General features: G+C 37.4%; 1 protein-coding gene across 7 annotated transcripts in view; it reads right to left on the reverse strand.

Annotated features, from left to right (window-relative positions):
- APBB2 (amyloid beta precursor protein binding family B member 2) overlaps window positions 1-12,329 on the reverse strand; it is a 420,856-nt gene that overhangs the window by 343,309 nt on the left and 65,218 nt on the right. For 6 of the 7 annotated variants that reach the window (XM_069105116.1, XM_069105114.1, XM_069105118.1 and 3 more), the window contains one exon: window positions 9,810-9,933. The exons of the other annotated variant lie outside the window; for it this stretch is intronic. The gene's annotated coding sequence lies outside the window, so the exon portion shown is untranslated. The remainder of the gene's footprint in view (window positions 1-9,809; window positions 9,934-12,329) is intronic. 7 annotated transcript variants of the gene reach the window in all.

Here is a 12,329-nt window from a genome sequence, read left to right on the forward strand (position 1 = left end):
CTGAACAGTTGCCTTGTTGTAAATATAGATCATATTTGGGATATTATAAATGTGAATATTTTATTAGAGAACATGAAAAGGACAAAGGTGGAACAGCTTGTTAATATGTCTGTAATTACATTAAAATAAAGACTATTTGGCTAACCATCACCCAACTACTATGTCTTTAAGATCATTTAAATGAAACCAGGCAACTTAATAGGTGCCAACGTATGAATAAAAAGTTAAGAATTTAAAACATGTAATATTTCAAACATAATATATTTGCTAGGAACCTTTCAAATAAACATTAAATATAACATGTCATTTCTGTTGAAGAAAGTAAATGCCAAACATTCTATCTCTTTTTTATTTCTGGCATTGCTATAAGCCACTGAATAGCTGTATTTTGTCCTAATTGAATTTTGCTTTCATTGCAAATAAGAGTATACATTTATCACAAATTTTACTGAAACCCTTACTAATAGTTGTATCTTATGCATCCCAATGTCTTCAGACATAATAGCTCTATTTAAACCCAAATATTTTTATTTCAATTCTCAAAGCAAAAAACTAGGTTATATCCCCCTGGTACATAACACTGTTTTTCACATAACCTTTATTTGAGTTGGTCACTAAGATTTAAAAGAAGTAGTACTAAAAAAAAAAAAAACCACCACAATGGTATATAGCTAGGGAAGACACAGGATGCCAACTTTTGATCTGTTAAAGATAGCCCCTAAAAAAAATTTGTAAGAGGAGAAAATCCATCCAGCTAACTCTACACACATATTTCAATGTTGCTAAAACTATGAGAACATTGTAGAACAAAAGAATACCCAGGTAACAATGTATCAGTTTCCACATTACTACATTTAAAACCGAGACAAAACTGGCAGTGAACCTGCCTTTTGGCAATTCAAGTTCAAATAAGAAGATTAAAAAGAAGGGGCAGAAAACACAAGAATTGAACCCTCCAGGAAGTCGCAGGCAGAAATTATAAAAAAAGAGGCTAGGCATGGCCTGACCTATTAGAGAAAGGTATAGAGAAACCATTCAAATTGTAACAGCTTGATTTTAATTCCAGATTACAGACAAGTAGGAGACATGTGCTGCTAGCTGCATGTAGGGGAAAGAACACACCTCAAACCTTCATGAATGCTAGGGTTTTGTTTTTCAGGATTTCTCAGTTATCCTAGTAGGTGACATGGTTACATCAAGGACAGGTCTGCATTCCGTCCACATTATCATGAAAAAATTCGCAAAGTAAGAAAAAACGATTGACAAGAAGCTAAAAAAAAAAAAAGCATCTGAAAATAGTCTCTCTCCATTCCTTTGCTCCCGGTGCTTTTCACTTTACCTTGCTACAATCTGCCTCCCTTTCCAATTAAATAATACTTTCATGAGAACTCTGAAGCTCCACACAGAGGCTGAACTCTGATACAGGTGCCATGATATGATGGAAAGACTGCTTAGAGGCAGGAGGGACCTAAGCTCCAATTCTCTGGAACACTAGCTCTATGTGATATGGGCAAATGACTTCACCTTTCTAAGTTTATCTGGAATAAAAAAGGACAATATTATACCTGGAGTATTGTGTGAGTCGAAGAAGATTATGTATGTTAAGGGTATCCCAAATCTTAAAGTATGATCTAAATTTTAGGGTGTGGTTTTTTCACACAATTAAACAAAAACATGCTGGTGAAAATTCTGCATTAAACAAACTAAATATCTGTTTTTAATACTTTGTGGATGTGTTATAACAGGGATCATGGGATCATAGATTTAGAATTGAAAGAAACATTTGAGACCAGTGAGACCACCCCCCTTCATTTTACAAATCAGGAAATCTATTCTTCATAATTAAATCAAGTCTATTTTAGTTAAATGGAGAATTACAGAGATTAAAGATACTCCCCTCTGTTGATTTTGGTTGTGGGGTAACTGATCGATACTACCTCCACCAGCAGTTTAGCTTTGACATTCTAGGTTTAAGTCTTTTAAGCTTTAAGTCTAAACCCTGGAGGGACCTTTCTATTTTGAAGATTTAGAAAATAGGCAATTTAAAAAGTCATGATAAGAAAATAATTCTAGGGGCAGGTAGGTGGTACAGTGAATAGAGCATCGGCCCTGGAGTCAGGAGGAACTGAGTTCAAATCCAGCCTCAGACACTTGACACTTACTAGCTCTGTGACCTTGGGCAAGTCAATTAACCCCAATTGCCTTACCTTCCTTCCTTCCTCCCTCAAAAAAAAAAAAAGAATTCTAAGGAAGAAATGTATACATATACATTTTCAGTAACAGAGCTATTTATTTCTCACATGCTACAAGTTATTTACAGGTGATATAATGTATTTAAAGATTTTATAAATTGGCTAAAGTTAATTACTATTTCAATGTGGTTGAGGCTTTGAATTTTTTTTACAAATAACATGAGATTAAAATCCTATGTGCATGTGTGTATGTGTGCATATATATGCATGTGTATGTATGTATATATGCATACATACATACACATACACGTGCATTTATATAATATATATGAGTATACCTATAGGAATATATTTCATTCTAGAGAACTGAGTCAAATTTACAAGAATACAAGTCATTCCCCAATTGATAAATGGTCAAACATATGAACAGGCAGTTTTCAGAGGAAGAAATTAAAGCTATCTACAGTCATATGAAAAAATGCTCTAAATCACTACTGATTAGAGAGATATGAATCAAAACAACTCTGAGGTACCACATCACACCTATCTGACTGGCTAACATGACAAAACAGGAAAACTATAAATGTTGGAGAAGATTTAGGAAAGCTGAAACACTAATTCATTGTTGATAAGTTGTGAGCTGATCCAACCATTCTGGAGAGCAATTTGGAACTATAAAAAAAGTGCATACCCTTTGACCCAGCAACACTACTGCTAGGGTTGTATCCCAAAGAGAGCATAGTAATGGGAAAAGGATGCATGTGTACAAAAATATTTATAGTAGCTCTTTTTGTGGTGGCCAAGAACTGGAAATTGAGGGGATAGCCATCAATTGGGAAATAGTTGAACAAGTTGTGGTATATGAATGTAATGGAATACTATTGTGCTATAAGAAATGAACAGGTGAACTTCAAAAAAACCTGGAAAGATTTATATGAACTGATGCTGAGTGAAGCAGAACCAAGAGAACATTGTACACAGTAAGAGCCACAGTGTGCAAGGACTGATGTTGATAGATTTAGCCCTTCTCAGCAATGCAAGGACCTAAAATATTTCTGAAGGACTCATGGTGGAAAATGTCATCCATATCCAGAGAAAGAACTATAGAGTCAGAATGCAAAGTGAAGCAGACTATTTTGTCTTTTTATTTGCTTTGTTATGTTTTGTTTTCTTTCCCATGGTTTCTCCTATTTGTTATAATTCTTCTATGCAACATGCCTAATATGAAAATGTGTTTAACAGAAATGTATGTGTAGAGCACATATCAGATTGTATGCTACCTTGGGGAGGGAGGGGGAAGGGAGGGAGAGAAAATTTAAAATTTATGAAAGTGAATGTTGAAAACTGAAAACAAATAAATTAGTAAACCGAAACAAAAAAGAAAATATGTTTAATAGGAATGTATATGTAGAGCCTATATCAAATTGCATGCTGTCTTGGTAAGGGGGGAGAGGAGAGAGGGGAAAAAAATTTAAAACTTACAGAAATGAATGTTGAAAACTAAAAATAAATGAACTTTTTAAAAAAGAATATATTTCATTCTATAATACAAACACATATGTAGTACACACACATCCCTACACATGATGCACACAATACCATGAGATAAGCTGTATAAATGATATAATGAAAAAAATTCTTCTTTTGTATTGTTTTCTTATTCTGAATTTTTGATTACAAATCTTAAAGCAAAGTATGGGCTTCCAAAACCTATGGTTATAATGTTCAACCCCAGCAATACCACTATTAAGTCTGTATCTCAAAGAGATTTTTTTTAAGTATAAAAAATATTTATAGCAGCTCTTTTGGTGTTGACAAAGCAAAGAATTGGAAATTGAGGGGATGCCCATCAATTGGGGAATGACTAGAACAGGTGGTGTAAGACTGTGGTGGAATACTATTGTGCTATAAGAAATGATGAGCAGGATACTTTCAGAAAAATTTAGAAAGACCTACATGAACTGATGCAAAGTGAAGTGATCAGAACCAGAAGAACATTGTACACAAAACAGCAATATTGTATGTTGACCAACTATGAATGACTTAGCTATTTTCTGCAATATAATGATTCAAGACAGTACTGAAGGACTTATAGTAGGAAATGCTATCGATTTCCAGAGAAACTAGGAGTCTAAATGCAGATCAAATCATACAATATTTTTAGTTTTGTAGGGTTTGGGGTTTTTTTTCTTCTGTATTTTCTTTCAGTCATGTCTTGATTCTTTGTGACCCCAGGTGGGGTTTTCTTGGCAAAGATACTTGAAATAGTTTGCCATTTCCTTCTCCAGCTCATTTTACAGATGAGAAAAGTCAGGCAAACAGGGTTGAATGACTTGCCCAGTATCACACCACTATTAAGTGTCTCAGGTCACTCAAGAAGATAAGTCTTCCTAACTCTAGGCCTGGCACTTTCACAACATGACTAACATGGAAATATATTTTTTCATGACTTCACATATATAACCTTGTAATGGTAATGAGAATTTGAAGATCTTCCCTGGCCCTTAATAAGCCTAAGGGAATTTGAAGATCTTCCCTGCCCCCTAATAGGCCAAATGTCACCACATAAAGCCTGTGGTGGTAGGAGCTTGCTGAAGAAGAGAGTCAAATCCACAGGAGGCCGGGAGTCAGGGCAGCTAGGGGAGGGCAGAAGGAGAGCAGACAGCTAGGTTTGAGAGTGCTTGTGGGAAGGCTAAAGGATGGTGTGACTGTTTCTATGATGGATTTGACTTTTTGGTGTTGGAATTTGATTTTCTAGTGTCTGAATAAATGTTTTACTTCTGATTTTTACATAGAGAGTCTGTTATATTTTGCAATTGAGAACCATGCCAGTATGTTCATAGTTGCCATGGGGGCTATGAATATTGCGTTGGCACTACAAACCTCTATCAAATTGTTTACTGTCTCAGGAAGGTGGGAGGACAAGGAAGGAGGGAGAAATTTTGGAACTCAATATTTTTCTAAAAAAGTTAAAAACTGTTTTCACATTTAATTGGTAAAAATAAAATATTTTTTAAATATTTACAAGTAAATCAAATAAAATACCTAAGTGCTCAAAAAAAAGTCTATGGTTAAAGCAAATTTTTCAGGACCTTCTCCCCTCTATACTCTGAGAAGTCTCATCAGCTTTCCTGGGTTCAACTCTATGTAGATGACTCTAAAATCTAGATATCCAACACCAATCTCTCTCCTGAACTTGAGGCTCACATTACCAAAAGCCCACTGGACCTCCCCAACTGAATGTACCATAGGCATCTAAAACACAACTGGCTAGGGTAGAAATAAGTACTGATTTTGGAATGAGAACACCTGAGTTGCTATCTTTGATGACTTATGTGGTCAGTCACCTGCGTGTCCTTAGTCAAGCCTACGTGGACCTCGTCTATAAAATAAGGAGTGGGGGTGGGAGGACAAACTAGATAGACCTCTGAGGTCCCTTCTGGTTCCAGATCTGATTCCCAGTCCCAAAAAGAATGCTTTCTATTCCTCCCCTCTCCCCAACTTTCCTTTCTTCCCAACTTTCCTATTTCTGATAAAAAGCCCACCAATTTTCCAGGAACCCAGGATAGAAACATCCAGCCACGCTCAACTCTTGCAGCTTCTTCACCCTTCACATCTGATTTGCCAACTCTTATGACTCTACAACTACAATATGTTTCAAACACATCCCTTTGTTCAGTATTCGGATAACTTGCATCATATATGGTTCAGTTCTTCATTACCTCTCCCCTTGACTATTTCAGAGGCTTCCTAATTCATCTCCCAGCTTCTGCTTAACATTCCAGCCAAAACAACATTCCCCTTTATGGGACATCTCATCTCTCAATCTTTGGGCAGGCCATCCTGTCCCCCAAACCTGGAACAAACTCCCTCCTCACCTCCAACTCTTAGATTTGCTAGCTTCGAAGTTCCATTCAAGTGCCATCTATAGGAACTAGCCCTTCCCCCAACCTTAAATGACTCTGTATGTATTTTGTATTTATTTATATGCATTTCCTTCAGTAAAATATAAGCCCCTTGAGGGTAGGACTATTTTATTTTTTGTCTCTGTACTCCCAGCACCTAGCTCAGTGCGCAGAAGATATTAAGTGTTTAATGAATATACAAATGATGTCAGAGTTAAGCTGCTTGTGGAAAGAGGGCCTTTTATTAACTATAAACACAATTATTAGAGGAATCCACAAAATGAGAGGTTATGAGAAAGGCACACAAAGTTTGTTTTACCACCAAGAGCAAGAGAATAGATGTCCCCACGTGCTGAGGCTTCAAGAATGCTAAAGTGGATAATTATTATCTGTGCGTACAGATGTGGCTGAAAACACTGATTCATGACAAAGAAGCCTGTCTTCGCCATGCATATTATCTTTGGATCTGTAATACCTATAATCTAAGATTCTGTCTCTGACTTGCAGTCACCCTGAGAACTTATAACTTACTCTGTTTCAGACTGGTGCACAGTACACTAGCATGTCTGTCTGCCAACTGGTTATAACTATGGAATATGCTGGCAGAATGATGATTTCCCTTCCACTGATGCAAGTAACAACCCTTCCCTAGTCTCTTTCTTACTGTGCATGACTCTGATCCATGACTTTCTATAAATCCTCCAAAGGAGATCCACATAATGATCCTGCCTGGGCAAAGTCTTGATTCTGATTCTTTGGAAAGCTCAGCATACCAATCAATATACCATTCAGGCTATCTATTATCTCTGATTCTTGACCAGCCCACCTCCTTTTATGGTTGTGCACATCCTTGATGGTGCCTCCGATGTCACTTCCAGCTCTAAAGACATATCTAGTAACATATAGCAGCCTGTTCACACGCACCATGAATCTTTCTGATGTCCTTTCAATTACATACAGTTCATAGTATTCTGTGCTTGGCAGCCATTTAGCATCAATGGGAAATTATTGTATCAAAGAAACTGGTATCCAAGACACAGGATTTTGTGTCAGAGCAATTTGGAATAATTGAAAGCACAATCTATCCAGTATTCACTCAAATTATAAACAATAATAATCATTGTCCAATTCTGTAAAATTGTCAATTATCAAAAAAAAATCAATAATTAGTAAGATACGTGATCAATGTCTGCAAGATCCATTTTTGAGACAGTTAAATTCTGCTTTAGAACTCAATGTTTTTTTTTTTACTATTAGGCAATTTATATTAATAATACCTTCAATGTTTTGTTTTTGTTATTTTTAAATTCAGGAATTGAGAGAAAATGAGAAATCGTTATTTAGATATTTGTCCATTGTACCATCATTTTTTTAAAATCCCAGTTCTATGTGAAAACTGGGGGGAAATACACAATTTTATGGCTTTTCTTACAAGAAAAAAAGTTTCCAACTAAAAGTTGTCTTAGAACTTTAAGAATTAAGATGCTTTGCAATATACATAATTCCTAAAAACATAAATTTTAGACTTAGTAGGTATGTCTAGAAAGAACCTTAAAAAGTTTACTTATTTTGTTTCCTCTTTCCCATTGTTCATTCCATCCAATACAATCCTTCTTTATAACCTTACTAATGTCTAATATGAAAGTCTTTGCAGATCCTATACTTGATTGTATACCGCCATGGGCGGGGCGGGGGGAGGGGCGGCAGGGAGAAGGAGAAGGAGGGGGAGAAAATTTGAATCTCAAGGAATTATAGAATTGAATCTTGTAAACTAAAAGCAAACAAATTAATAAACACCAAAAAATTTTTTTAAAAAACTATCTACATAAAATGCCCCTTCCCTCCCCTTAGCAGGGGCTCTCCAGGGCAGAATACTGTATACACATCAGATACATTAACTTTATCACTGCTGTTGCTTCACTGTTTTTCATTATTATAAGAGATGGCTCAATTACATGTATGTATATATTGGGGTGGGATTAATATCCCCAAACAACTAAATTGTAAAAACAAAAGACATCAATTAATGATGATGACAATTAAGACGTCATGAAAACAAATAACTGTTTTTAAAAGTTTCTGAAATCATCTGCTCTATCTGCCACATTCATGAAATAGCATAACCATTTATTCTAGTCAAATAAGAATCTGTTTAAAAGCCTTACCGAAGAATATTCAGGACCTACCCTTCAGGGTGGAGGCCACTTTGCTTCCCTCCGTGCACAAAAGACTTTTTGTGTGTGCAGCCTTTTGACTGAGTCCAAGTTTTACATAACAAATCCTTTTATTAAGGGGATTTATTCTGTGAAGTTTGGATCCAGTCAAAGAACTTCACTTGAGGACCCAGAGGGCCACATGTGGCCTTGAGGTTGCAGGTTCCCCACCTCTGATCTAGCTTATCCCAATGTGTTCCATTCCATACTGACAATTTGTATCACTTTCTTTTTAAACATCCATTTAATCATAAAGAAGCAGACCAGGTAGGAAGAGGAAACAAAAGTCAACATATGCTTAGTAAAGTTTCCAACAGTTGAGTAGTGCATGAGAAAACCTGAAGGTGAGGCTAGTCACATGTGACTGGCTTCACCTGTGTAAACTCATATGCCCTTCCCACACCCCTAAGGAGCCAAGACCTGTCCTTTGCCTGAGATAACCTGTGTGGAAGCTTCAAGAGTACAATATCATTAGCAGGGTCAGTAGCCACAGCAATAAGAATAATCATGGAATGTTGCAGATCCAGCCATTGCTGGAGAAGGCAGTACAGAGTCATCTGATCTCTTTGGTTCCTCAAGTGGTTTTTTCCCCCATTCCATAACAATGATGCTTTGTGTCTGCTCACACCTCAGTGTCATCAGAACATTTCTTCTGCCTATCGCAAATGTATACCTCTCTGGAAAAAAATCTACCTGAAAATGTTGATGCTGTACTGTTTTGATGAAAAAAACAATCTTCCTAAGCAAAGCTAAGGAAGCAGGGCCAGGTATCACTCTATAATGTCAGATGTATCTCTATGCACCACTCTGTGGGCTCAGGCCCTTACTATTGCCTCTTCACAAAATGAAAACAGGTCTAGTGACGTTTCAGCTTTAGATGAAATTTATGAGTTGGAAAAAGAAAAGAAGAAATTTATGAATTGGAACATTGGGTTTTTTCCTAGTCAAAGACAAGAATGTTGTCTTTGGCTATCATGGGTCTATTTTTTTTTTCGTGCACTATGTATCATATTAGAATATAGGCTATTATAAGTCCATTTTTTTCCTAGCACTCTATCAGAATATAGGTTGCCCCTCAGTATAAACCATATTTTCCAAATAATAGCTTCTCAAAAAGAAGAAATGTAACTGAGATCCCTTCTTGCTTTAAAATCTAGAAATCTAGGCTCTCATGAACCTGCATCAGAAGGTATTAGCTCCATTTTACAGATAAAGAATCGTGGGTTCAGAAGGAATATATTGCAATTTGTACAAGTGGAATGTGGAAGGGGAAGCAATGGGAGGGAAGGGACAATGGAAAGGACAAGGGAAGGGGAGGGGAGGAAAAGAGGGAAGGGATGAAAAGAGGAAGGGAAGATGAAGGGAAGGGAAGAGGACAGGAAGGAAAAGGGAAGAGGATCACTTAGTAACAGTTATGAAAATGTTTACTCCTATAATTAGACCAATCTATTTTGTCTAGTAATATATAAATGCCCATTATTTAGGTTTCCTTCACTCACATGCTTTCTCAGAAGCTCTCTCCTATGGACTTCCCATTCAGCCTTTCTTTCTGTTCCACAGCTAGGCAGGTCCAACCACAGCACGCTGGACTTCAAACAGGAGCAGCTCACCCATAGCTCTGACCTGAGGGTGAAAGGCGAGAATCAATCACATGAATTCATATTTATGGACAACAGAAAAATACACATGGGAAATAAATAAACATGTGGTTCAGCAACCAGAAATTATTTTCAATAAAATGTAAGTGATTAAGAAACAACTGCCTTCAAAAAAGTGCCCTGAAAGCCTACATTCTGGCCTAATCCTGAGGAAGGGGCTGAGGTCATTACTTACTATTGAAGAGAAATTCTATGTTCCCAGAAAATTTAAGCCAGATGTTTTAATTAGCCATGGAAAACAGCAGCTACAATGAAAAATTCATGGAACACACAGCTCTGCCCCACGAAAAACCACAAGAATGCTTTGGCAAAGAGCTTGTTCTGAATTCTTTGGACATGGCAAGCTAGGATCATCACCCACAGGAACGCGGGCTGAAAAATCAACTTGTTCCATGTGTTTCAAAAACAAAATAAAATCCAGATAGCATCTCAAATGTGAAAATATATTTCACAACTTCAAAGGATTCCATGAAAAGATATGGAACAATGGTCACCAAAAAATTTTCATGTGGTTTGGGGCTAAGAAATTATGAGTGTGGTAAGTTTCTTATATATGGTGTGTGCATCCACTGAATTCAGTCCACTGTCCATGAACACGGTGTCTTAATTGTGCTGAAGTTTGGCTGGGGGAAAGGGGGAAGTGTGGAGAGGGAGAGGAAGTCATCTCTGTTACACTGTGTCATTGTGGCCACTGTGGTCTTGGGCAGTCCCCAGTTCTCATCTCCTCATCAGCAAAACTTTATGGGGGATGAGGTTGGTCAGCTTTTAGCTTGTTTAGATACCAGAGGGCATGTTCTGTGCTTGAGTTTTCCTAGAGAAAAGTAGCATCCAGTAAAATGTAAGCACCTTGAAGGCAAGAATTATTTTCTTTTTGGATTAAATTTCCAGTGCTTAGCACAGTATCTTGTATTTAGTAGGTGTTTAACAGTGAGGGAGTGAAGGGAGAAAGGAAAAAATATGACACCTACCCCCTGAGAAGGGAACTCCCAGTAAGAAAACTCCCTCCAGCAATGCAGATCAGAACCTTAGAAAGTCTTAGAGGGATGCCTGGGACCACTGAGTGGTCAAGCCCAGGGCCACTGAGCCAGTACATGTCAAGGGCAGGACTTGGACCACAGTTCTTCCAGACCCTGTGGCCAATTCTCTCTCCGATATACCAGGAACCCTCATATATACACTGAGTGAGAAAAGGAGCATGAAAGAGTGAGAGACAGCACAAGGGAGAAAAGAGGGAGGAAGAGAAAAAGAAGGACACAGGAGAGACGGAGCAAAAAGAGGGGATGGAGAAAGAGAAAGAACAAAAGGAAGAGCAGGGTGTACATGGGAGGATGCTATAGGTGAAATCTTCAAAAGAAAAAAAAAGCAAAACAGACTCATCCATTTTCTGGCAGATGACAGTCCATGAGTGGGAGAGCCCAAGCATTCTCCCACTGCATAAGCAAGTGTACTTTTTAGATAAGTGGCTTTTTAAAACCAGGAAAGGAACATCTCAGCACCTAGTTTATTGATTACAACTACTTTAGCACGTTCTGTGCACCTTGGTGAGTCCCAGAGATACCAGGGAAAATACAATGGTAAAACAAGTGCATTCTCTGATCCTTCAAAATACAGTTCTTAATATAGAAGGCTGAAGCTAGTTACAAAAAAAAAAAAAGGCTAACAGGAAGCCACTCTCATTTTCACATTCTATTAAAGCCATCAATGCACAATAGGGATTAACTGGCCTGAAGTCTTCATTTAATAAACTACACACTGAATATTATAAGACCGTTTAGAACAAACTAAATGAAATAAATGTTATTTTCAGATACTAAGTCCACAAAGCTCTCAGGGTTTCAGCATCTCAAAATAGACCCAGATACAACCATGTCATGCCTACTATTAGCACAGAAGAATGGAAATAACACTGCTTGGAACCAAGGACCAGCTGACCCTCACAGGCCGGCTCTATCCAATCCCTCGCAAACTAGGTGACCTTGGGCAAATAACTTGATTCCATTGGGTCTCAATTTTTTGCAGTGTGACAAAGCCAATGGATCTCTTCCTAAAAGTTGCTTAAATAACTGACAAAAGTGCTCAATTCTATTTAAAAATAAGTGAAAATTAAGATTTTGTTTTCCCCATTCAGGTTCGTGAACCACCACCCCAAACATATTCATGATCCCCTTGGAGGGAAGGGAAGAAGGATTTATTAAGTGCCCACTTAAATACTAGGCATCATGCTAAGCATTTTACAAATGTCTAATCTGACCCTCACAACCACCCTGGGAGGTAGGTGCTATTATTAATCTCTATTTTTACAGTTGGGGAAACTGAGGCAGAGAGAGGTAAAATGACTTGACCAGAGTTATACAAACAAGC

This window comes from Petaurus breviceps, unplaced genomic scaffold (assembly GCF_028583685.1).
Source record: "Petaurus breviceps papuanus isolate PSGF00001 unplaced genomic scaffold, PetGlider_PUasm1.0 76, whole genome shotgun sequence".
NCBI classification, from domain to species: domain Eukaryota; kingdom Metazoa; phylum Chordata; class Mammalia; order Diprotodontia; family Petauridae; genus Petaurus; species Petaurus breviceps.